The sequence below is a fragment of the Lynx rufus genome, unplaced genomic scaffold (assembly GCF_022079265.1).
Source record: "Lynx rufus isolate CCGP_SWC_20201006 ecotype Redwood Valley unplaced genomic scaffold, mLynRuf1.p SCAF_18, whole genome shotgun sequence".
Classification (NCBI taxonomy): domain Eukaryota; kingdom Metazoa; phylum Chordata; class Mammalia; order Carnivora; family Felidae; genus Lynx; species Lynx rufus.
The window spans coordinates 12,914,518-12,940,751 of record NW_025814832.1 but is presented as its reverse complement, the minus strand read 5'-3'; the positions used below and the strand labels follow the sequence as shown (position 1 = coordinate 12,940,751).

At 34.5% G+C, this 26,234-nt stretch overlaps 1 protein-coding gene across 6 annotated transcripts in view; it reads right to left on the bottom strand.

The window, feature by feature from the left end:
- The window catches only part of BCAS3 (BCAS3 microtubule associated cell migration factor), a 616,861-nt gene that overhangs the window by 488,598 nt on the left and 102,029 nt on the right, over nt 1–26,234 (bottom strand). The window lies entirely within an intron of this gene.

Below are 26,234 nucleotides of genomic sequence, written 5' to 3'. Positions count from 1 at the left end.
AGAGTGTACAAGTTGATGAATTCTAAGGTGAAGTCTTGGTGAATTTTCATAAGTAGATACACATATGTAACTCTACACAGATAGAAAAATACATTTCCAGTATCTCAGAAATGTTCCTCATGCCTCAATAAGTTACCATTACTAGTCCCTATCCTCTCAAAGGTCATCACTATAGTCTCTCTTTGGTGGTCTGATAAAGTAATTAAGCAGCCATGTGGGAGAAGCCCCCATGTCCAGGAACTGCAGACAGCCCCTAGCACATAGCCAACAGTATTTCAGAGCCCTCAATCCTAAATCTACAAAAGAAATGAACCTGACTAAATTTAGAAATGGACTCTCTTCCAGTCAAGACTGCAGACAAAAACCCAATTCTGTGGACATCTTGACAGCAGCCTTTTAAGTCCCTACACTGAAGACCCATTTAGTTGTGCCTGGACTGCCAATCCATAGAAACCATGAAATAATAAGTGTTTGTTGTCTTACGACATTAAGTCTGTCATAATTTCTTACACAGCAACAAATAACCAATAAAGACCTTCTCCCTCTTTTGTTCACAATGATCTTTAAATACAGTACAATCCCAAAGACCAGTAGGATTTTCAATGGAAATATAAAAGTTTAAGTCCTTCTGCCATTGTACTACTTCAAATAACATCAGGCTGTCTTTTCATTTCACTGTATTTAACGATTAAATTTCAGCAGTGTAACTAGAATTATGATTTACTGTTTACTAGTTTATAAATTTCTTAAAGTATAACATGAACAATTAAACCAATACATATTTAAATACATTTTTTGTTTTAATTTCACTAATATAAACCATTCTGAAACAAATCTGAGTGGACTTCCATTTTTCAGGTTCTTCTATGACACACTAACATTATTGGTATCCTAATCCACTTTTATTAAGACAACAGAGACAGTTTCCAAAATAATAAAACTGGAAAACTACTGAGCATTAAGCACTTTTAATCAAAAATTTATTTTAATTTTCTTAAGTTATATCAAGAAATTGTTCTTAATAAATTGAGGTCATGCAGTTAAAAGATTTAGCCAAATATACATAACCACATCATTTGGCTAAGTGATCATCAGACTCTAAATCTATTACTTCAGAATCGTTTTATATACAAATAATATTATACATGTTGTAAACATGGGAAAACATTCTGACAGTGTTTCAGATTCAACAATTACAACATAAGGAAAAAATCAACAATATGGTGAAGCCTAGCCAAATAAACCACTAAAAGGAGCACTGAATTGGTCAAAGGACAGGAATTAAATAAGATTTTTAGGTCTGTATAGTTAAGTATTCCTGTTAAAGTACATCTTTCCACGGAAGAATCAATAATTCCTTCCCATTACTAGTCCCCATCCTCTCAAAACTAGGTTATCAGCATCTAGAAAATGAGGAATGACCTAGGTATCTTAGGCTTTTTGTGAAGACTTAGTATGATGTTGACTACTTTGGCATTTTTTAAAATAATGTATGAACAGGGGTCCCTCGGTAGCTCAGTCAGTTAAGCATCTGACTCTTGGTTTCAGCTCAGGTCATGATCTCATTGTTCAAGAGTTTGAGCCCTGCATTGGGCTGTGTGCTGATAGCACTGATTGAGCTATGATTGCAGAGCCTGCTTGGAATTCCCTCTCTCTGTCTCTCTCTCTCTCTCTCTCTCTCTCTCTCTCTCTCTCTCTCTCTGCCCCTCCGCTGCTCATACTCCCTCTCACTCGTGTTCTCTCTCTCTCTCAAAATAAACATTTAGAAATTAAAAAAAATAATGTATGAACAAATGATGATGGCATCCTTACACGTTATCTTTGAAATTTGAAGACTGCCTAAAAATGGTGTATTAGATACAAAACTATCTATTGTGCCTGATGGAAAACAATAATTACACATAATACAATATTAAACTCCTAAGCTCAAATTTATAAATCTCTACCAAAAATACTTAAAATTTCACTCTCACAATCTACTTTCAATTTTTATAACAATACATTTTTTATTTTCATATATTTTATCAGAATCATAGCCATTTCTTACCATGGATGATGTTTTCAAAATAGTATTTTTGTAATGCAATACAATGAGCATCATGTTAAAGCAATGTGAAATATGGCTTTTATGATTTGAAAATTCTAAACATTAATACCATTTTTCTTTACAAAGACTTCTATTATTTTTATTCATGATATTTAACAGATTGAACCAAAATTAGGAAAAGCGGAACAAAGTATTGGAGAAAGTGACATTTTCCAAGAATGTGCATGTATAAACTGAAACACAAAATAGCAAAGACATTTTAAATCTACCACAAATTGCAAGAAGCATGGAAACACTTATTTTTAAATGGGAAAAAGCTGCACAACCTTCAACATGTGTTACTGAATCTAATCCTTTAAATGTAAGAGGAAAATTTTTGATAGTATTACATTAGTTGTATTCTTAGTCAGCTCCTAAAGAACAAAAGCCAGTTGGTCACGTTTTTTATTAAGTAATTAAAAACAAAAGCAAAGAAATGGAAACTTAACCATATTAAAAGCTAAATTTGTGATTAGCCTCATTAATAATAACATTTTTCTTTTGTAAAGTGCTGAATAAATACTGGGTAATTAAACCTCCCAACATTCCCATACATTGAGAGAATGGTATTAATGATGCTTTTATATGGGGTGGTAATCATGCAGGAAGAAGTAATATCTTCACATAAAAATAGGAGGTAATGTTAGAATCAGGGTTGGAATCAGATATTCTTCAATAGTGATCCTCATCTAACATACCATTAGGAGGCAGCCAAAGGCATAATACATTGTATTTTTTAAATAAGTTTTTATTATTTTTTTAACGTTTATTTATTTTTGAGACAGAGAGAGACAGGGCATGAACGGGGGAGGGGCGGAGAGGGAGGGAGACACAAAATCCGAAGCAGGCTCCAGGCTCCGAGCCATCAGCCCAGAGCCCGACGCGGGGCTCGAACTCACGGACCGCGAGATCGTGACCTGAGTCGAAGTCGGACGCTTAACCGATTGAGCCACCCAGGAGCCCCAAGTTTTTATTATTAGTACTTAAATGCAAAGATGAGTTAGAAATACACTACCTTCAAGGGGATTTTAAATAATCAGCTGATTTTTTAAAAAGGGTAGAGAATAAAGTAAGAATACAAGGAAATATGTTTAAAATACCACAGTGAAAAACAAATGCAAGGGAAATTCAAATCCTGGAAGAGAGATATTAAGGAAACAAGTCTTCAGTTTATTTCATGTATTCATATATGAATAATATAAACATATATATAATTTATATATTTACAATACTATTTTCAACAATGCCTACACAATCTTTGTCCCCTAAAAACCATTCATAAACATAGCACTTAAAATTTGATTTAGAAAAAATTTTCAAAAAATTTAATGTGTAGTAGAGGTCAACAAACTACATCCTAAATCCAACCCTACTGCTACTTTCATTGGAACACAGCTACACTTATGTATGAATGTATGTATTTTCTAAGGCTGAGTTCAGTAGCTGCCACAGAGACCATACAATCTACCAAGCTTAAAACATTTTGTAGGGGTACCTGGGTGGCTCAGTCAGATGAGGGTCCAACTTCAGCTCAGGTCATGATCTCACAGCTCATGGGTTTAAGCCCCATGTGAGGCTCTGTGCTGACAACTCAAAGCCTGGAGCCAGCTTCAGAATGTGTCTTCCTGGCTTGTGCTCTGTCTCTCTCAAAAATAAATAAACATTTTTTGGGGCGCCTGGGTGGCGCAGTCGGTTAAGCGTCCGACTTCAGCCAGGTCACGATCTCGCGGTCCAGGAGTTCGAGCCCCGCGTCAGGCTCTGGGCTGATGGCTCGGAGCCTGGAGCCTGTTTCCGATTCTGTGTCTCCCTCTCTCTCTGCCCCTCCCCCGTTCATGCTCTGTCTCTCTCTGTCCCAAAAATAAATAAACGTTGAAAAAAAAAATTTAAAAAAAAAAAAGAAAAAAAAAGAAAAAAAAAATAAACATTTTTTAAAAAGATTTTGGGGGCGCCTGGGTGGCTCAGTCGGTTAAGCATCCAACTCGATTTCAGCTCAGATCATGATCTCACAGTTTATGAGTTTAAGCCCTCCCTGCATCGGGCTCTGCACTGACAGTACAGACACTGCTTGGGATTCTCCATCTCCCTCTCTCTCTGCCCCTCTCCCTTCACCCCTCTCAAAATAAATAAATAAATAAATAAATAAACATTAAAAAAAATTTTGCATATGACAAAAAAATTTTACTGATACGTGATCTGCAGTTTTTTATTCTAATGTAACTGAGTTGCTTTTACACAGTCTTTTTCAAGGGTCTTAAATTATTTGCTTCAATTGTTGTGGGAGAATATGAGGTAAGCCTGAGTTCCTGAAATATAGGAAACTCTACAGTGATTTCTTTGAGGACTCACCATTCTGATATTTAATATTTCCTTTCATTGGACTACTTTGCTTCTCTTGTTTGGGAACTATGTTATTGTTCTTGTTTTCTCTCCATTTTTCTCAAGTTCTTGTTTTATTCAGTTTTCTATCTCTTCTCCCTTCTGTACCTTCTAATTTCTCCATCAATTCTGTAATAAATTTGTGGGGCTTTTTCCTTCTATTTCTTCCCCTCCCATTATCTCACCCTGTCTTCCCTGAGTTGTATTTCTGTTTTGTGCTCTTCAGAGAGAAAATCAGTTTATTAAATCATTAAAAAAATTGTAAAATATTTGTTTACAGCTATCAACTGCTCCATAGTAACATTATTCTGATTGTTCTTCACTTACTAATAACTTTTAACTGAGCTAAGTTCTCCATTCATCCATTTCATGTAAGTTTTCAAAGATAAAGTTGTTCATACTATTGCTTATTATCCTGTGATGACCATAAGATCTGTAGTAATGCCCCTTCATGCATTCTTGATATTGGTAATTTGTGTCTTCCATTCTTCTTCCTCTTCTTCTTTTTTTTAATGTGTCTTCTGTTCTTCTTGATAAGAACTAGTTTTTGGCTTAATTGATTTTCTCTGTTGTTTACCCATTTTCTTTCACTGATTTCCATTTATTATATTCCTCCTTTTACTTATTTTAGGTAAACTTATTCCTCTCTTTTAGATTCTTAAAGTGAAAGGTTTTAGATCTTTCTTCTTCTCAAATGTGAGCATTTGGTGCTATAAATAGCCCTCTGTCTCTGCTTTAGTTACATCCTAAATTTTTGATATGCTATGTTCTTTTAATCATTCAGTTCAATATCACTTCTATTTTTTCATGATATTTCTTGACCCACAGTTTAATTTCCAAACATTGTACAGATTTTCCAAAGAGATGTTTGTTATTGAATTCTAATTTAATTGTATCATGGTTATAAAACACAGTCTATCACTGAATCTTGGTTTATCATCCAGTATGATCAGTCTTTGTAAATGTTCCATGTGTACTTAAAAGTATGTGGATATAATATTCTATAACATCAGTTCAGTCATATTGATAATGTAGTTTATATCTTCCAAATCCTTACTGATTTCCTATTGGTTACATCAGTTACCAAAAGAGGAGGGTTAATTTCTAATTTTAATTGTTGATTTCTCTCTCTCTCAGCTGTATTACTGCTTCATGTCTTTTGAAAATGTGTGCGTTTTGAAACACATATTTGAATAGTCATTTTCTAAAATACTGACATATTCAAGAAAGAACATGTGTTTGCCAGTCATCTCCTCTGAATAAAAAAATGTTAGGTGATCAGATATATTACACAGATTAAGCAGGTATTCCTTTATAATTATGCATAGGTACGTTTAGAGGCAGAGGAGAAATAATCTAGAGGAATTCCAAATAGATTGGATTAAAGATCTAATGAAGTAAATAGGTAGGTCAGGGTGATTAAGAAGTGTGCTTGTGATGAGCACTGGGTGTTGTATGGAAGTACTGAATCACTATATTGTACACGTGAATATTACACTGTATGTTATAGGAATTTTTAAAGTTTTAAATAAAAACTTAAAAAAAACAGGTACGGTAATCTGCTAAATATGAAACGGCTTAAACAAAGTTATGAATGTTTAGAACAGGTAATTCAGCATCTTTTGTTACATCTATTTATTAAATGTTGTACATATACCCATTAATATGCATTTTACCATCCAAATCTAAATAGTTGAACTTTTCTGACATCTACTAAGAAGGTAAATTTTCCACTAGATAAAAGGAAAATAAGGTTAAAGTGCAATCATTTGAGAATAGAAAATCCTCCAAGTCTCCAAGAAATTATCAAGTCTCATTTCCCAAAAACACAAAGTGTAACTTTGTAAGCCTCTCAAATATCTCTCCTAACTTTAAAATCTAGGGATCTTCCCCCACCCAAAATAACTCAACAAGATCAGTAAGAATTAGAACATTTTTAAACTTCTCATCAGGTTTTAATTAGACTAATTAGGTACAAGTGAAATGTATTTTTTCAAGTGAAACATATTTTAATTACTTTCCTACATAACCTGACCTAACATAAAGTAATATATAACTATTTAAAGATTATTATAATTAAATAGGAAACATTTTATTTCAAAGCTATTAACATGATATAACTGCAAAAATGATATGACAATTCATAATAATATACATGTGAGATATTTATAAATAACATTAACGATCCATATGAACAACTGCAACATTTCTGAGGACAATAACAGAATTTAAAAAGTACAAATAGTTTATTCCAACAAATGAGGAAAATAACTGTCCACTAATCCTCCCAGAATATTTTCCATGTTTTTTAATAATTTAGAGATATTAAAACATTCTTAATGAAGGAATGCAAACAAAGGGACTAAACAAAGGTAGTTAGTGTCACATGTACATTTTGCAGACATATAAGCCCTTTCATGAAAAAGAACTGTAAGTTTCTATAAGGCAGAGACTACATCTTCTTTATTGTTGTATGTTGAACACTATACTATTTGTTAAAAGAATCAAGAATTAAGAAAACTAATTAATCAATGTTAATTACTTATTATCAATTAACTATTCTACGTGATACTATAATGGTGGTACATCATACATTTGTCCAAACCCACAGAATGTACAACATGGACTTCAGGTAATTATGATGTGTCAGCGTAGGTTCATCAAGTGTAACAAATGCACCATTCCGGGGGGGGGGGGGGGGTTGTTGAAAATGAGGGAAGTTATGCATGTGTGGGGAAAGGCTGTATATGGGAAATCTCTGTACCTACCCTCCGCTAAAATTTTCTGTGAACCTAAAACTGCTATAAAAAAATGAAGTCTATTTTTTTAAAAAACTAAAGGAGTAAATAAAATCAAGAGAGATACTTGGCAAAACTCCATTTCTGAAATAAAGGTATGAAAATGTTTAACATTCTACCTTTTGTGAATCTTACTTTTCTAGTACTAAGTCCCATGTCTGTGGCAGCTCAGTAATTCTGATTACTGTGCATTTGATAAATACCAGCTATTGTTATAAAGACATTATATGTAGTATTTAATTTTAACCATTACAATGATCCTATGGTGCAGGAAAAATTTTTATAGAGGAAAGTGTTTCTTTAAGCATTTATTTCATTCTTCAAATTTCAATGTTCAGTAATAAAAAGACCATAGGAAATGTTTATATCAACAGCAAAGATTTCAAATATTAGATAGCTAATATCTTAAGGTGCTGATGTTCACTTACTGGTTGCTTCAAAAAGTGATTTATAGACACAGAAGAGAACAAGGATAACAAAGGCTAAAAAAGCTCCAACCTTGCTTTTATCAGCATGTTTCCGAAAACTCAAAAGGAAAACAAATAAATCTGCCTCTGGTATTCACATAGTAAATATTATAATTAGCCACAGTTATAACTATAATATAGTATTCTTGAAGGTAATAGTTCAGGATCCTAAAATCTCACTTTGTAATTCCCTATGTAGAAGAAAAAGTTTTTATTTATCATTGCAGAAATATTTGCAAATTGTTCACTACTTTATAAGTTTGGAAGATATGGAAATTTAGTGAGTCTATTAGATCAAGAGTCACATGCTCTTCCAACCAAGCCTACCAGGTACACCCTCTTAGTGAGTCTATTAGAAACTTTGATCGTAACTTCCTATTTTTTTCCTTCCCATGGACATTTTCCTCTAAAATAAGGAAAACCACTGACAGAGGGATACAGAAGAACAGAGACAAAAAGTTAAAAATTCAAAATTTACTTAATAATTAAGAAACACATCATAAATACGTTCCCTAAAAAGATATAGTTAATTTTGAATCATAATATTATAATGAAACTTTGAGTAGAAAAAGACTATATCAAGGGAAATGTATGTGGTGTTTATGGTAGAATAATGCTCCAACAAAACAAAGCAAAATCTTGCTTGAATTTATCTCCCTATTAAGCAAACTAATTTATAACTGCTTATCTGTTACAATAAATAAAGTATATACAGAATCATGTTGCACATCAACAGATATGTATAACCATAGCTTAACTGACAAACATGGGATACTTGAAATGAGAACACTGAAGTCTGGCTCAATTTACAAAAAGATGTTAACTACACCAACTTCTGCCAAGCAAGCACAGAGGCCAAATACATTATAGTGTGAAAGCATACATGGTTTTATTATTCCAGGGTTACCCTAAGGCTTTATCAATGTGCATGGAACCAGTACAAACGAACTTATTAAACATGTCAAAGAATCCAACAAATTATTACATCATTTGAGACACCTTGAAAAATGTAGGAAAAGTAGTTAATAGATTATATGAAATCTGTTTCTCAAAATCAAAGAATACCAACATGTACTGCTGTTCACACATACTTTCAGAAAAGGACATGTGTAAAATCTATTACTTCTATTTTTTTCACTTAATACTTAATATAGTATTAATACTTATAAGTAGTAATACTTAATATAGAAATTTGAGCATTTCTTTTATTTTTTTAGAAGAAAACTAAATATACTGTTCAAAATCAATTCTTCTAATTTGACTTATTAAAAGTTCAAGAAAGTCATTACTTGTACACCACAGACTGTGTTTGTTTGAAAGCTAGAAGGAATATTTATCTTCCATAATACACAATAAAGCCACATCATTGTCACTTCTTTTACCTGAGGTATCAGATTTAGGAAAAAGCAGATGAGGCTATAAATACTTCTCATAATAATATGCAAAGTTATTTTATAATGAAGTATAAATTAAATTGCAACAGCACTAAATGCCTAAAGATATAGACATGATTAAAGCATAAGTAGTTTTCCAGTTTTAAAGTATTATTGCAATAAAAGATTACTTTTATAGTATAATTAGAAGAAAACTGTTTTTATTTGACTATTCTTGTAAAGGTATGTGGAATGGGAGAGAATCAAGGGGAATCAAACAACAAAAGTTGTGAAATTCATATTTTACATCCAATATGGATATTTATAATTTCAAAACAATATATTAAAGAGAAAATGTGTAACTGCCTTCCACTAATTAAAAAGTTGTTTACAAACCTATGTACAGAACAAAATAAAAATAAAGTATTTACAACATAATTTTGATACTGGTAAGTCAAAAAACTAACCCTAATCCACAATTCACAAATAAAACTATTTGAATGGTCACAGATGCAGTGCAAAACTATACAATATACAAAATACTAAGGTTGTACTGGAGCAACTGTAACCACAGCTTAACCACAGCAAGATGTGAATTTGTGACAAGCCTTATAAGAAATTTTAGATTTCATTATGAGGAATAAAAATTATCTTTATTGCCCAGGATCAAGAAAACTAATAACCTACCACCTTTATAAATTAAAGCTATTTCTATACAATACCTAAATAAAAGACTGCTAAAATAAATTTCTACTCAAGGGAAACCATGAATTTATTTGCATTACAAAATAACAGTGCAATTAGTGTTTTTCAAGAATTATCTACAAGGTATTTAAGATTAGTAAAGGGCTAGAGCTGGAGATGTAAGTTAGCACAGATGTTCATAATTGAAATGTGGATGGTCTCAGAACATAGAGAATGCAAGGTCGATGTATTTATCCTATGTATAGTATAGGAACACTGATTTTAAAAGTAAAGGATGAAAAGCAGGTGGTTTTCACAAAACTTACTCTTTTCATTTCAAAAATATGTACAAGGAGCCAGAAATTTTATGACAGATAAATGGAATGATGTAAAGTTTCAGAAAAATTAAAAAGAAATGTCTCAAAGGTTCAAGTCCCAGTCGGATGGAGAGTTAAAAAGGGAAACTGGAAATTCCCATTTCATCTTCCAGGATTAAGCAACTTAATAGTTATCGGTTTGATGCTATGAAAGTAGTTACACTTCATTTTGCAAAGCATACTTTAAGATCCGAATTCTCCTAAGAAATGGGCAGAATGTTTTTTCTCACTTAGCAAAAATAACTTCTTTACATTTGAACCTAAATTTTAAAATAAAGGAGAAACATATTTTTTAAAAAGCCACCTCGGGCAAGCCTCAGTTCACTGGATCTATGTCACATTGATTTATAACAGTTATTTCTTAGAGGGAAAAAAAGCACACACAGATGCAAACAATTACTCTATTTTTGTAGGCAACAAGTGAGGTGGGTGGTAACTGAGAAATTTTTTTTAAATCCTGTCACAATATTCTGCTTTTTCTTAAGAAACCCTCCTCACACAACAAACGTTTGCCACATCAGAGAATTTCCAGGGCCCGAAGCACCACTTTGATTCCAGACCGCTGCAGGCATTAGCAGGAGGTAATTAGGGTAAAAAGTTCAGCCACAGTTCCATGTCTAGAGTCCTGCCAGAAATAAATTTCCTCTCTATTCACTGGTTTCTACTGTACCCTCCCTAAGAATCATATTGAAAACATATTTATCTTTGTAGAGTTTGTTCCTCTTCTAATTAACATGATGGCGTTTAGTGTTTAATAATTTCAAGTGGCCCCAAACGCAGCAGTTTTGTCGGTGAGACTGGAGGGGTGCGTTACCATTTTTCCTATGTCACTGCTTCATTTGACAAGTGACTCACAGAAGTATGCTCTGCAGCTGTTTTCATCAAGCTATCTGGTCACATAAACTTAACTTTTATTTCTTTGTTAGAGAAAGGTACGTGGAAAAAACTGACAAACAGATGCATTCAGAATGTGTTCTTGAAACTTTTCAAGGAAATGAAAAGACTGTAAGAAAATAGAGTTTAAAATGAAATGGGAAATGTTACAACACACAAATTTATTATATTTCATTGTTTCCACAGAGAGAAAGAGTAACTTACATTTAAGTAAGTGATAAAATCTAAACAGACCACACGTTTAAACGATCTGTGGCCCTTATAGGTTTAAAAAATGTTAATAATAACTCCAAAGGGGCACTCAAAATACTGTCTCTTGTGCATCTCTACCCACGCTGCTAGTCCATAAGCACATTCACCCCCACCCAAGCAGGAGGCTCAAACTAATGTGCCAGATACCTCACAGTAATTGCTGTAACCTTCTTTAGACTGTGTATGAAAAACAAGATGTTAATAAAATTACTTGAATGCCAAGAAAAACCACTTGTTATAACAATTGTGTCTAACAAAGGATAAAATCAGTTAACATTAAGATATAACACACTCAAAAGACTTTAAAAACAACAACAAAAATAAATCTTGCCTCTGGGATATTATATTGATTGTGACAACTACCTTATCGAGGCCAGAAAGTTTATTTTTAAATAATAATAATCTGTTTATATACATGAAACAATACTTCAATTCATTTGTAATTTTTTCAAGTTTTTCAGCAAAGTATTAGTCCAAAAGGAGTTTTTCTCTTTTTAAATCCCCTTCAAAGTATCCTAAGATACGACTAACCGCTTTACGCATAGAAATAAACAAGAAAACTATAACCCTCTATACCATCTTGCACAGAATACAAAATCCAGGAATTTAAAGCATTAAAAAAAATTTCCTCTACCATTTCATTTAGCATGCCCTTTCAAAGTAACTATCCAGGACTTCCTATTTGTCCTTTCCCCCGCCCCATGACCTAGATGACTTTAAGGATTTCTGCTATCTTTCAGGTAAGTTTTCCAACTAGATTTATGAGACAATATCATGTTTTGTACCATTATAGTTGCATTTACATTTCTCAAACATAAAGAAACGCTACATCAAAGTGTTCAATAATTGGAATATTAGGAAGATAAATTAAGGCACAAAGGAATTTTTTTTAAAGGACTACAAATGGAGAAAAAGCAAATCCAAGATTTGAAAGCTAATTTTTTAGGACAATCTTATGGGACCTACACTATCATCCACATAGGAAATGATGCACATTCTGCTGTGTTGTCCTCACTAGATGATAATTCCATATGCTGACATTAAATAAAGGTTTGTGGGACAATGAAATCCTAGCTTTTCATTGCATTCACATAACAGGCTATCACATATACATGATATATCACCCAGTGAAGCAATTTTCTGTATAATATCAAAACTAACAGAATATAAATCTTTTCCTTTTTTTTTTAATTTTTGTTAACATTTATTCCTTTTTGAGAGACAAAGAGAGACAGAACACAAGCAGGGGTGGGGCAGAAAGAGAGGGAGACACAGACTCCGAAGCAGGCTCCAGGTTCAGAGCAGAGAACCTGATGTGGGGCTCAAACTCACGAACCATAAGATCTTGACCTGAGCCGAAGTCAGATGTTTAACTGACTGAGCCACCCAGGCACCTCATGAATCTTTTCCTTTTTAGTCAGGACTTAATATGTTCTGTTTAGGGAATATCTGCCTACCTTAAAGTCATGAAGATGATTTATCTTCAAATATTGTTGTTTTTTTCCCTCAGATCTAGGTCCACAATACATCTTAAATTTATTTTTGCTTGGTATAAGGTAGGGAATAAGATTCTTCATTTTCCATATGAATATCCAAACAAACCATACATGAACACTCTCTGTACTGCAGTAACAACTTTATCTGTTTCCGGACTCTCTAATTCAACTAATTGAATTAGATTCAACTAATCTAAACCTTCTCCTTATGCCAATGTGTCTTATTTACTGTCACTTCATAAGCTGATATCAAGTAGTGTAACCCCACCAAATTTGTTCTTCACAACTGTCTTCACTATTCGTGGACCTCTGTATTGATACCCATGTACATTTTGGAATCAGCTTCATGACCTTGGGGTAACCAGGATTTAATCATAAAAGGGGCACACATTAAAAGGACTCCTACAAATGAAAAAGACATATAATGCAAAAGAAAAATGAGCAAGACTTGGACAGGCACGTCAGAAGATATTGAAATAGCTTGCAAATACATGTAAAAGTATTCAAACTCATTAGCTGTCAGTAAAATGCAAGCAAAAACCACACGAGATACCAACGCAAACCCATCAGAATGGCTAAAATGAAGACTATCAATGCCAAGTTTTCACAAGAAGTACTGCACCTGGAACCCTCATGGACTACTGGTAGGAAGGTAAAACACCTTAGAAAACTTCATGGAACTATCTAACAAAGCATAACTTATGATATGGCAATCCTACTCCTAGGTATATATGCCAAACAGAAATATACTCCAAAAGGGTATACACATGGACACAAATGATCAGCTCTATTCACTACAGCCCAAACATCAAGTTATCTAAATATCCATCAAAAACACATAATATTGCTCTATCCAACATCAGTTAACCACCTTATCTAGTATTGTTTACATATCTCTCATCACCATACTATGTATTTTACTTATTTGTTTCTCTCTATGCTAGAATGCCAGCTCATCTGGTGCATAATTTTTTGTCTCCTTAGGTGCAAGTTTCTCAACCTTGGCCCTTTTTGTTGACAGGCTAGATAATTCTTTATTGTCAGGGGCTGATATCTACATAACAGGATATTTAGCAGTATCCTTGACTCTACCCACTAGTTCCTCCCCACCTCAAGTTATAACAACCAAAAATTGTCCCCAGACACTGCCATGGGTCTCTGATCAAAATCACCTCCCATCCACCTTCCTTTCCGCAGTTTAAAACCATTGCCTCAGATTACTATTAAATTCCCAGATACTGTGAGAGTAGCTGAAATATAGTAGGAACCCATAAATATTTCTTAACATAATGTTTCAGGGTGCCTGGGTGGCTCATTTGGTTCAGCATCTCAGTCTTGATTTCAGTTCAGGTCATGATCTCATGGTCATGAGATAGAGCCCCACATCAGGCTCTGTGCTGAGTGTGGAGCCTACTTGGGATTCTCTCACTCACTTTCTCTGTGCCTCTCCTCTGCTCACACATGCACATGCTCGCTTGCATGCTCTCTCTCTCTCTTCTCTATCTCTCAATAAATAAGTAAACATTTTAAAAAGAGAATATAGGGGTGCCAGGGTGGCTTAGTTGGTTAAGCGTCCAACTTCAGCTCAGGTCATGACTTCACTGTTTGAGTTTGAGCCCCACATCAGGCTCTGTATTGACAGCTCAGAGCCTGGAGCCTGCTTCAGATTCTGTGCCTCCCTCTCTCTCTCTGACCCTCTCCCACTCTCAATCTGTTTCTCTCTCAAAAATAAATAAAACATTAAAAACTTTAAAAAACAGAGAGAATATAATGTTCCTTCTTAGGATAAAAGGGAAAAATATTAAAGCATTTCTTTGCAATAGCAGCATAGGTAATCCATAGCAAACATTTTTTCATAGCAAACATTTTTAAATCATACACACACAGGTATGATTTACTCAGAAGCAAGTAAGGATTCCTTATATCTCACTGAAATGTGTCAATTTACTGCTATGTAGTAATCAACATAGCCCTTGATTAAAACATGTTTAAGTGTTAGTTAAAGCAAATTATCTTTCTCAAATCCCAATACTTGGATTCAAGAAAGTCATCAAGTAACAGAACTAGTGACATTTTTTTTGCCATTTTATTTATTTTTTTAAATTTATATCCAAGTTAGTTAGCATATAGTGCAACAGTGATTTCAGGAGTAGATTCCTTAATGTCCCTTACCCATTTAGCCCATCCCCCTTCCCACAACCCCTCCAGTAACCATCCGTTTGTTCTCCATATTTAAGAGTCTTTTATGTTTTGTCCCCCTCTCTGTTTTTATATTCTTTTTGCTTCCCTTCCCTTATGTTCATCTGTTTTGTCTCTTAAATTCCTCATGTGAGTGAAGTCATATGATATTTGTCTTTCTCTGACTAATTTTGCATAGCATAATACCCTCTAGTTCCATCCATGTACTTGCAAATGGCAAGATTTAATTCTTTTTGACTGCTGAGTAATACTCCATTGTGTATATATATCACATCTTCTTTATCCATTCATCCATCGATGGACATTTGGGCTCTTTCCATACTTTGGCTATTGTTGACAGTGCTGCTATAAACATTGTGGTTCGTGTGCCCCTTTGAAACAGGATACCTGTATCCCTTAGATAAATACCTAGTAGTACAATTGCTGGGTCATAGTTCTATTTTCAATTTTTTGAGGAACCTCCATACTGTTTTCCAGAGTGACTGCACCAGTTTGCATCCCCAACAGCAGTGCAAAAGAGATCCTCTTTCTCCGCATCCTCGTCATCATGTCACAACTAGTGACATTTAGCAAGATTTTATTCTGGCTAAATACCATATGGCTACATTAACAAAATATTTCCCCCAAAAATTATGGAATTATACTTGATTCAGAAACTGCCATGGTTCTTCATAATGAATTAATTTTCATCATCAATTTTGTCTTTAGGACAAGCACAACAAAACAGTGATCTCTTTATACAGCTTATTCACTGTGCACATGCCCTGCTCCACCAGAAGTAGAGTCAGTGGGCCTGTATGGAATTCCACAAAGTCGGAATCTATGCAGATGTTCTTCCCCTTTTGGTTTTCCTTTAATTTGCAAATCTTGTAATCTAAGCCTGAAGTTGACCGAACCAACATCTAAACCAATATAGCAATATCAGCCAAAAACTCAATCTGTTTTCTATTTATATGTCAAGACTGCATCCTTTTGGTGGCTGAAAAATTTTGTTTTGAAATGATTACACAGAGAAACCGTAAGCCCTTTAGTAGTTTTATGAACTTGTCCTAGATGGAAAGCTTTTCTTTTAAAAGGCCTTTAGCTTCAGATGTAGAGCAGAAGAAAAAAAAATTTTGAATTAAAAACTACTACCTTTATGTTTTTAACTATATACTAAAGTCATCTTAAACTACATGACAGCAAAGTATCTCCCCCCCAAAAAAAGACCTCAGTGATACTTGGAGACTTATTACATAGAAATGTGCTGCTTCTATTCTTCCTACTGGGAGGGACAGCAAGGATGCATTAATGAGGGGCATGAAAAAATTATTGTGCCTGATGGATACGCTCATTACTTTCACAGGAGTGCTGGTTTCATGGTATATACATACATCAAAATTTGCCATACAATACACTTTAAAGATGTGGTTTGTTGTATTTCAGTTACACCTCAGTGAAAATATAAATATATAAATATAGCATGAGCTTCTTTAGGGAATATAAACAAATAACCATTTTCCAATGAAAGTAAAGGGCTCCTGTTCATCAGAGATAGACAGTACTGGGCTAAGACATGAAGCCTGACAAACCTGTAGCACAAGTACTGGATAAACTGGGCACGGCCACATTTCTCCAACAGTCATGCAGGCAAAGCTTCCCCCAAACATTACATATATACATAATGTATACATATATACACACACATGCACATATACATACATACATGGTCGAGTATTCCCTGGCTGCCCTTCATATCTTTCTCACCCAATTAATGTGAGGTGCTCCTAATATGGACCTGACACTGTATGAAATACTTGAAAACATTATCTTGTTAAATCCTCACAAGAACCAAGCCCAGTAGCTGTATATGAGCACCACTTTACAAATACAAAATTAAGCCTGAATACTGTTGACTAATTTACTAATTTATGCAGCTAATAATTCATATCTAGGTCTGTGTGACTCCAAACCCTTTGTTTTTTTTTTCCATTATTCTACACTTTTTGCCATGCATTCTGGAGTATTAGTGAATATTATAGAGCACTAACCTCCGCATAAATGTTTACAGAAAGAGAATTATAGAACCAAAAATGAAAACCAGATGCATTAAACACAAATATCACAATAGGTAGCGTTCTTATTAGATTAATACTAAAAATGCTGCCACTGAAGGCTCAATGTCATCCAGAATATCATAAAGTCAAGGTTTGCTTTGAAGGCTTCTTTCTTCAACTATACATTATAGACTATTATCCTCTGGCAATCTTTCCTTACACTACATTTCCAGGAACTCCTGTAAATATTCCTGGCTAACAGCTCAGGAGAGATGAATCTATAGATCTGTACATGTAAGAAGAAAATGTGGGGAAGAAAAAGAGAAAAACTGTGATGGTTTTCCACAAAGAGGTCATCAGAAAGAATCCATATGTATACCCATACACCAAATTAAGGTTAGAGCAACACAGTTTAATAAAAGATAAAGTGAGCTACATACGTAATGTGAAATTTCCTAGTAGCTACATTAAACAAAAGTAAAAAGAAACAGGTGAAATTTATTTTAATATACTTTTACATAATATATCCACAACATTATCATTTCAATTGGCATCAACCATGTTTAAATTTCTCATAGCCAAATCTGCTTGAACAATACAAGAATTGCTAGTCAGCTAATACTTAAGTATATGGATCCTAAAGAAAAGTGGAAAACATACGAAACACATCCAAGAGAAGAGATAACATCTTCTCAACTCCTTGTAATGATGGATTTCAATACTCACTTTCTGAAAAAAAGGGTCAAAACTTTGTGTGGGTTCGTTCCTCAAGGACTTCTATTAAAATCAGGCAGAACCACAAGACAAGAATTAAATGTAGCTCTTGGAAAATACACCTCTCTGCAACACTGCTACATGAAACATACACTGTAGTAAAATGGCAGGAGAAACAGCCCCATTTTAATAAAATTTGTGGCTAATTTTTTATCTCAAATTTAGAATCAGACAGTATAGGAAACAAACCTTTCACAAAAGCTTTCTTCTTTGCCTTACCGTCATTCTCTTACACAAAATCTTACAAAACTAAACATGAGATCCTTAGATCTGGTGATAGCACATCATGGCCTATTTTAAGCTTTAAGCTTTCTATTTATGATCAATGTTTTAAAATATGTATATTCATGAAATATGTATACAATAGGATAATGTGCATAAGGTAGCATTAATAATCATTGTTAAATGAAAACACACCATATTAACAAAAGGCAAAAACAAGCAAGGTGCAAATAAGAATGATACAACCCAAATGTTTTTTAAAAATGTGTTTGTGTGTGTACATATGGCCAATTAACTCTGAATCTCCAAATATCTTCAAATATATATATATTTGAGATATATATATATATATCTCAACAAGGCAAGCAAATGAAATTACTCCTGAATTGTACTATAGCATAACTAAGAATGAGAAAAACCAACAAATTTAAATAACATTTACATAGGGAGATCAGAAATATTCAAAATTGAGCTCTGGGCCCAGAGCTCAGTAAGGATTATGTGGAAAAAAGTAGAAACTGCAAGGTCCTACTAGTGGCAGAACATAGATAAAATCACCTAGGATTTACTTCCAGAAGCAAGAAGTCTCACCTAAGTGGGGAATTGCTGAAAACAGGTCTCAGATCAGTTGGATCAAAGTGTTGTCTACTAATGAATCAATGGAAAGGGCTGAGAATGAGTGCAGGACCAGAGATGCCAGTCAGAGGGAAAGCGTCAGAGAGGAATCACAACAGACATGTCCTCAGGAACTCAACAGGAAAAGGAAATATGGAAGAAAGCAGATGAAGGTAAATGTCTTACCAGAAAACCAGAGGAGGGGGGAGAAAAAAAGAGGAAGAACTGAAGTCATTGCCCCAAGGTGTCATTTATTAAAGAAACCCTATACTTCACCATATCTACAGAAAAAAACATACACCCACTAGGAAACCAGGTAACACATCTGAACCCCTCCAACCACAACTCCTAACCTCTATAAAACTATTGTTAAAACTGGCCCAGAAAAAAAAAACATACTGTGTTCATCATGAACAAAAAAGACAAAAGAAAAAGAAAAAGAAAAAAAGAAAAAGAAAAAAAGAAATTAATAACATTCACACTAAGCTACTAAAAAACAGAATTTTATCTTAATGAAAATACCCCCCCAAATCCCACAAAATAGAAAACTATAACCCCACAGTACAAGATAATCACCTAAACATGCATGCCTCACTTAGTGACTTTAATTTGTTCCTGAAAACTCTACCACTAAATGAAAAGGCATTAAATGGAAAATCATTTCTATTACTTTCAATGGTAAAAACTGTAATAAGTTCTATTCCAATCCAGATTTTCACAGAGAAAAAGACAGTAAATAAATACTAAATATGTACTTACATGACAAACATTAGTCTGAAAGTAAATACACATTGTACTTTAATTATAAAATAATGAAAGTTTATCACACTAGTCAAAGTAGAAAGACTTGTTTGTAAGTGGTTGTTGACTTTAAAAAGGTATCAGGAAGTCCATTTCATGGAAGGTAAATCTCCTTTCAGATGACCTACTTTCAGGTGGATATCCAGTATCAGAATGAGACATGTTTAATGAGAATTACCTTTCCATCATACTATGATAATAAAAAAAATTTTTTCAACCTGACATAGCCATAAAAGAAGAATCTGTGTGTGAAAAAAAGTACAATGTGAAAGCTTGACTGACTTCTCATAGTTTGTCTCCATTTAATACATCACATACATTTTAAGGTTCTCAAATATCATGACTATTTCTAATGACATGATATAATTTCTGAGAACATACACCAGGTCAGTAGTTGGCTAATTCTTAAGAAAATGCCCTTTTTTAAAACTCGATTTCCATTTTCAATCCTCTTTATAAAAAAGACCATCTTTTGCTTAATGATTTAAGCTTTTTCCCTTTGCTTCTCTTTTATCTACACCATTCTCCCCATCAGTTTTTCAACCTTTTTGGGATTCATGGATCCCCTGCTCCCAGATCACACATTAAAATAAAATTATAGCAGAGAAATACTGGGACAAAATAAAAACTAAAATCAAGAGTGTTCCCAGACCAGCAGGGGTGGCAGGACCCAAGTCCCCTAGCGCCGTGAGGACACACGGCTGGCCAATGAGTATAACTGGGGTGGCCAAGAGCCCAGTAACAAAGGTAGTCCCTTTGCTGCCCTGTTGGTACCACGGGAGGCTGGCGCCCAGCCGAGACCAGATTTGTGGAGCAAAGACAACTGGGAAGGTCTGGAGACAATGAACCGGTAAGGGAAAGCTGAGCAAGCCTGGAAGAAGCTCAGAGGAGCATCAGCAGGAGCTGGAGGCCAAACATACTGAAAAGAAGGTGGGCAAGGATCCTGTGAAAGTGAGAAACTGGAAGCTGGGTGGAAACTGGTGTGGGTGCTTTCTGGCCGCAGAGAGCAGGCCCCACTGATGTATTTATTATACAAACTGTACGAGTCTAGCTGGCCTGGCCAGGCACATCTCACAGGTACATAGTTGGAGTCACAATAAATTCTATTTCACAAAAAAATAGAGTGTTCCCAACATCTGAAAGTTGTGGCTGTAAAAAACAGACAAGAGTTAAGAAGGTGCTACCACATCATCCTTCTCACCAGGTATAAAAAATAATGGTTAATACAGTTCATGTACCTATTGCTATATGACAAAGCACTAAAAATCATACTGCTTTAGACCAATAACCACTTTATTTCCCATGATTCTGTGGATTGGGGAGGTGCTGGTTCTGCCATTCTCTCCTGGGCTCATATTCCACCTTCTAAGTTGGCTGAGCTTTGGGCTCAGTTGGGAAAGCAAGAATGGTTAAGTCTCTTTCCATGTGGACTTTCACCCTCACATGCTGTTGGTGATGATGACTTGACGTAGAGGCTTCAGTATGCAAATATTTATCAAGCATGTGACTGTGGTACGTTTACTGATAGATTATTAGTTAAAGCAAGTCTCACAAACAAGCTTAGTTTCAAGTGGGGGGGGCCTACACAAGAACATGGAGAGGCAGGACTGGGAAGTTCGATTCACTGAAAGACATTAACCATAATAATTAGAAGTAGTGTACTTTAAAAGTTATTTGATAGAATATTCTGACTAGAAACTACTGTTTTGATTAAGCTGCAGTGGTAGCTTCACCTGAAACCATATGTAGAAATAGGACTCTTATTTCATATTCAATTACTGCGTTTTGTGTTAAAGCTCTATTATAACAAGAAGAAAAAGTTGTATAGATTTTAAAGAACTATTACATATGGTAAGTCTGTAACTAAATAAGCAATTATAGATGTGAAACACCACTATGAATCAGAAAGTCACAAATTCAGAATGGTCAAATAATAAGATATGAAAGAAGAATTAACTGAAGATTAAGGATTTTTTAAAAATTGACAATGTGCAAAATGAAACCATAATGAGAAACCACTACATATTTCTTAGAATGGCTAAAATGAAAAAGATTGATAAAGCCAAGTGTTAATGAGGAAGTAGAACTAAAAATCTCATATGCTGTTGGTAGGATTGTAAAAATAGGACAACCACTTTGAAAAACACACTCCTAACATGTGATTCAGCCATTCTACTCATAGGTATCGGTCCAAAAGAAAAGAAAGCACATGTTTATACAAATACTTGAAAATTATGTTCCTAGCAGCATTATTTGTAAAAGCCAAAACCCAGGAACAATTGAAAGATATACCAATAGGTGAATGGATAATCAATCATCATAAGATAGTAGTAAGCAATAAAAATGAACTATTGATAAATGCAATAACACAGATGAACCTCAAATTAAATATGCTGCATAACAGAAGAAAAAGTGACCTAGCCAAAGAAAAAGTGCATGCTGTATGATTCCATTTATATAAAACTCTAGAAAATGTAAACTATAGTGATAGAAGGTAGATAAGTAATCATCTGAGGAAAAAGAACTGGGAGGGAAGAGTTATAAAGGGACACAAAGAATATTTGGGGAGTGATAAATATGTTCCTTATCTTGTTTGTAGTGATGATTTCATAAGTGTATACATATGTCAAACACAAAATTGTACACTTTAAGTATATATAGGTTATTCTACGTCAGTTATACTTCAATAAAGCCATTTAAAAGTGTGTGCACACACATTACAGGTTTTTTTGCTACAATTTATAATTCTAAACGGAGAGTTATGTCAGTATATCAAGGAAGTTGTATTAATAAATAAAACTGACAGTATTTTAATTTTTTATGCTACAACATAACAGCAATTGAATACACTGGCTCAATTGAATGCATAAAACGAGGAGGAATCAGGTTCTTTATGGCTCAGTTTAACCATGTGCTCAGGCTACGATGTACTTAGAGCTTGTTTCTATCTGATCGTTGTCCATTTTGCTCTTTCTTTGCTAACCTAACTATCTCAACTCTTCCTTATACCCCCGTTCCAACAAAGTATCTTCATTCTCCTTTCTAGGTAAAATTCTTTATTTACTAGTAATTTTTATTGGCATTAACCTTTCTTTTTAATAGTTCTGATTTTGAATCAGGATTATTGCTCTGATTACAACATGGCATAAATTTCCGCCACACTTGTTTTCCCCATAAACTCTGCTTTAGTATGAAATTTTGCTGAATGTAAGTGTGCTGCTCCTCCAAATACACTTTATATTCTCTGCACCCTGCTTCCTGCCTTGGGAGATTGACCCACACTATAGAGGTTGCTAAATGGGCTCTCTGAACCCTCAGAACCCAGCCTCTGGCTTCTGGCTGGGTTCAGCCTGAGGGAGCCATCTAGAGAAAAGAGAGTAAAGTTGGTACACCTCTGACTGCTCTATCTCTGCCAAATCCTTCCACCAGAGGCTACTGCTTCTGTATGTGACCCTCCTGACAGGGCTCCCTTTTCAGGCTCTGCTAATGGCTCTCTCCCCTTGTCTGAAAATGGTAAAAGGTCTCAGTTCCCGCATGGTTCACTGTAACTTTCCTCAAAATATCCAATTTGAGTATGTCATCTGTTTCTAGGCAAGACCCTAACAAAACAGGTTTTGAGGAATACATATAGCATATAATAGCAAATAAGGAAGTTCTTTCTAAAAACTAAGCCAACTTTCCTTTGGTTTGGTCACTTACATACATCCATTTTGGTGGGCCATTTGAGATTTGTGCCAATTTCAGGATCACAAGGAAATATACAGCAGTATCTGTAAATACGACCTTACAACACACCACTTAGGAGTGTCCACAGTTCAGATACTATTTTTTTGGAATAAATACATTTTAAAAACTTTCCCGGGTTAAAATATAACATAATAATATGTGTCTCAGTTTACAGATTTGTCCAGCATGTGTTTTAAAACTTTATAAGTGTGAGTCAAGTATGCAGTATCCTGGCTCTCTTCCTTCCCCCACGGGAAAATTAAAAATTTGCTTTAAGTAAGTGAACTTGGTAAATGTTGCATAATTAACATTCATGCTAATGACTTTTGTTTACTAAAGGCAGTGTAACATTTCAAGATATATAAAGTATATCTCTAAGTCCATGAGAGAAAGCACTGTAATGTAATGTCATCTTCTAATATCATTATAAGATATAAGTAATAGTAATGTCATCTTATTTCTTTAAGATTTCATTACATCTACAATTAGATGAATAGGGCATACTCTAGATAATAAATACTAAAGTCCAGAGGCTCATGAACAATCCATGATATTCGATACCCTACTATAGAGACTGATTGCATTAAAAACCTCTATGCCAACGTGGCAGCTCTGATTAGTGATATGTCAAAGATTTTTACGTAAAAGCCCATTCTTTGAAAGCAGTAAAGAGAGCCAGACAGCCATGCAGAGAACTAGAAGAAAATGCAGAACACCCACAGGAGGGAAAAATACCAGAGAGATGGGCAAGTGAAAGAGTTGTGCTTGAAAGAAGGCCAAGGAACTGCTTGGAAAGCGCATGTATTAAAAAAACATCAAAGACTGGAAGACTAGCATAAATCTCTCTTTTGTGTCTGCAAAAGCAATACCAGCCCCAAATGTGATTTCCTCATTCTTCATGAACACAATAGGATGAAAATTAGTCAAAACTCAAAATACATAGTATCACATGTAAAATCATCGGTGACATTTCACAACAAAAAGAAACATTGCATACCTATTATCCCAAGCAATCTCCCTTCTACTTCTAATTAACAGAACTTTTATTTACTTTAGACACAACATGAAATAAAGTCTCTTCAGTGACACTTCAGGACACTGAAACTGTGCTTAACTTCTACCCAAATAACTACTGCTTTCAGGCAGTGGCTACCAAACACCCATCCCATGGAATCCTGCCAATCCAAGATGACTCTTTGGCAGTCTGTAAAAAAAAAAAAAAAAACTGCAAAAAATTAATCCTTTGAACTAACTGTATTATATTCAATGAACAGTCCTTAATTTTTAAATTAAGACTTTACTCTTATATATAGCTAACTTACTTTGCTTTTTTCAAGGTGAATTTAAGATAAAAACAGGTATTTTATGTTTTTTACATGTCTTTGGTTGCCAAATTTCAATTTTTCTGATTATTAAAATCCAATCTTGGAAATATGGCCAGAGAGTGCCTATTTAATAAGAGATAAGGGATTCCAAACCAAATGAAATGAGGAAATTTTCTCACTCTTACAAGAATTTCTCACCACCAAATGGATATATGATAGAAGTCTCTGGAACAGCTTTGTTTTGTTTGTTTGTTTAATTTATTTATTTATTTTGAGACAGAGAGAGAATGTGCAAATTGCACAGAGAGAAAGGCATAGAGAGAGAGAATCTCAAGCAGGCTCCACACTGTGAGTGCAGAGCCCAATGCGGGGCTCGATGTCACAAAGAGTGAGATCATGACCTGACAGCTAAAATCAGACACTTAACCGACTAAGCCACCCAGGTGCCCCAAGATTTTCTTTATCAGGAGACAAACTATGTGATGTTCAACATTCTTTCCACTTCCAATTTTCTATGATTCTGTCATTATAAAGGACATATCTCTATTCCATATAATGTATATAAAGTGATGACAGTGTATTATATGATTAAACATTCTTTAAGGTCTGCAGTCAGCTGTTAAATAATGTTACTCTTTTGCTACATTCTAGGAGCCATTTAGCATACAGTATACAATGAACTCTGGTTTTCCTAAAAGAGTGTATACTCTGTAGTATACTGTCTGTACTTCTCCTCCCCTCATATTATTACACCAAGCACTGACTTAATCCCTGGATCAGTAGCACAACAAACATTATCTCCCTCCAAAACCTAAATGGCTTATCTGGAATTATTATGGAATCACATACACACATACACACATACACACAAACAATAATAATAATTTAAAAATTACTAGAATACCAAAATATATATTTTAGTGATAGTCATGAATGCAATTTAAAACTGTGGGCTAGGGACGCATGGGTGGCTCAGTCGGTTGAGCATCCAATTTCGGCTTGGGTCATGATCTCGCAGCTCGTGAGTTAGAGCCCCACGTCAGACTCTGTGCTGGCAGCACACAGCCTGGAGCCTGCTTCAGATTCTGTGTCTCCCTCTCTCTCTTCCCCTCCCCTGCTCATTCTCTCTTTCTCTCTCAAAAATAAATAAACATTAAAAAATAATAAAATAAAACAAAAAACTGTGGGCTAACTACAACATACTTATATAAAACGGATAAAATATGAGGAAGACTAGGATTATTTCCATAGCAATTACCTCTTCCTTGAAAAGGCACTATAAATTTATAAAAATAAAAAATTATAATCCAATCAAATCAAAAGAAAATGCTGTTGACTTTTCATAAGAATAATTTAATAAGCAGTATAAGCAACTGACAATGTCCATAGCAACAGGTTATCAACAAAGTATTTGCCAGAGAAATGGATGGCAATGGACACATCTTGTACATCTCCACAGGGGGAAGGAGGAGGTCTTAAGACTGTGCACCACTGGTTTGGAAGAAGGTATCAAAACCCAGGTGCAGTATGTATGGTTTCTCAGATTAAGAGACTTTTTTTTTTTTTAACTTAAATTCAAGTTAGTTAACATATAGTGTAGCATTGGTTTCAGGGGTAGAATCTACTGATTCATCACTTACATATAACACCCAATACTCATCCCAACAAGTGCCCTCCTTAATGTCCATCACCCATTTAGCCCATCCTCCCACACACCTCCCTTCCGCAACCCT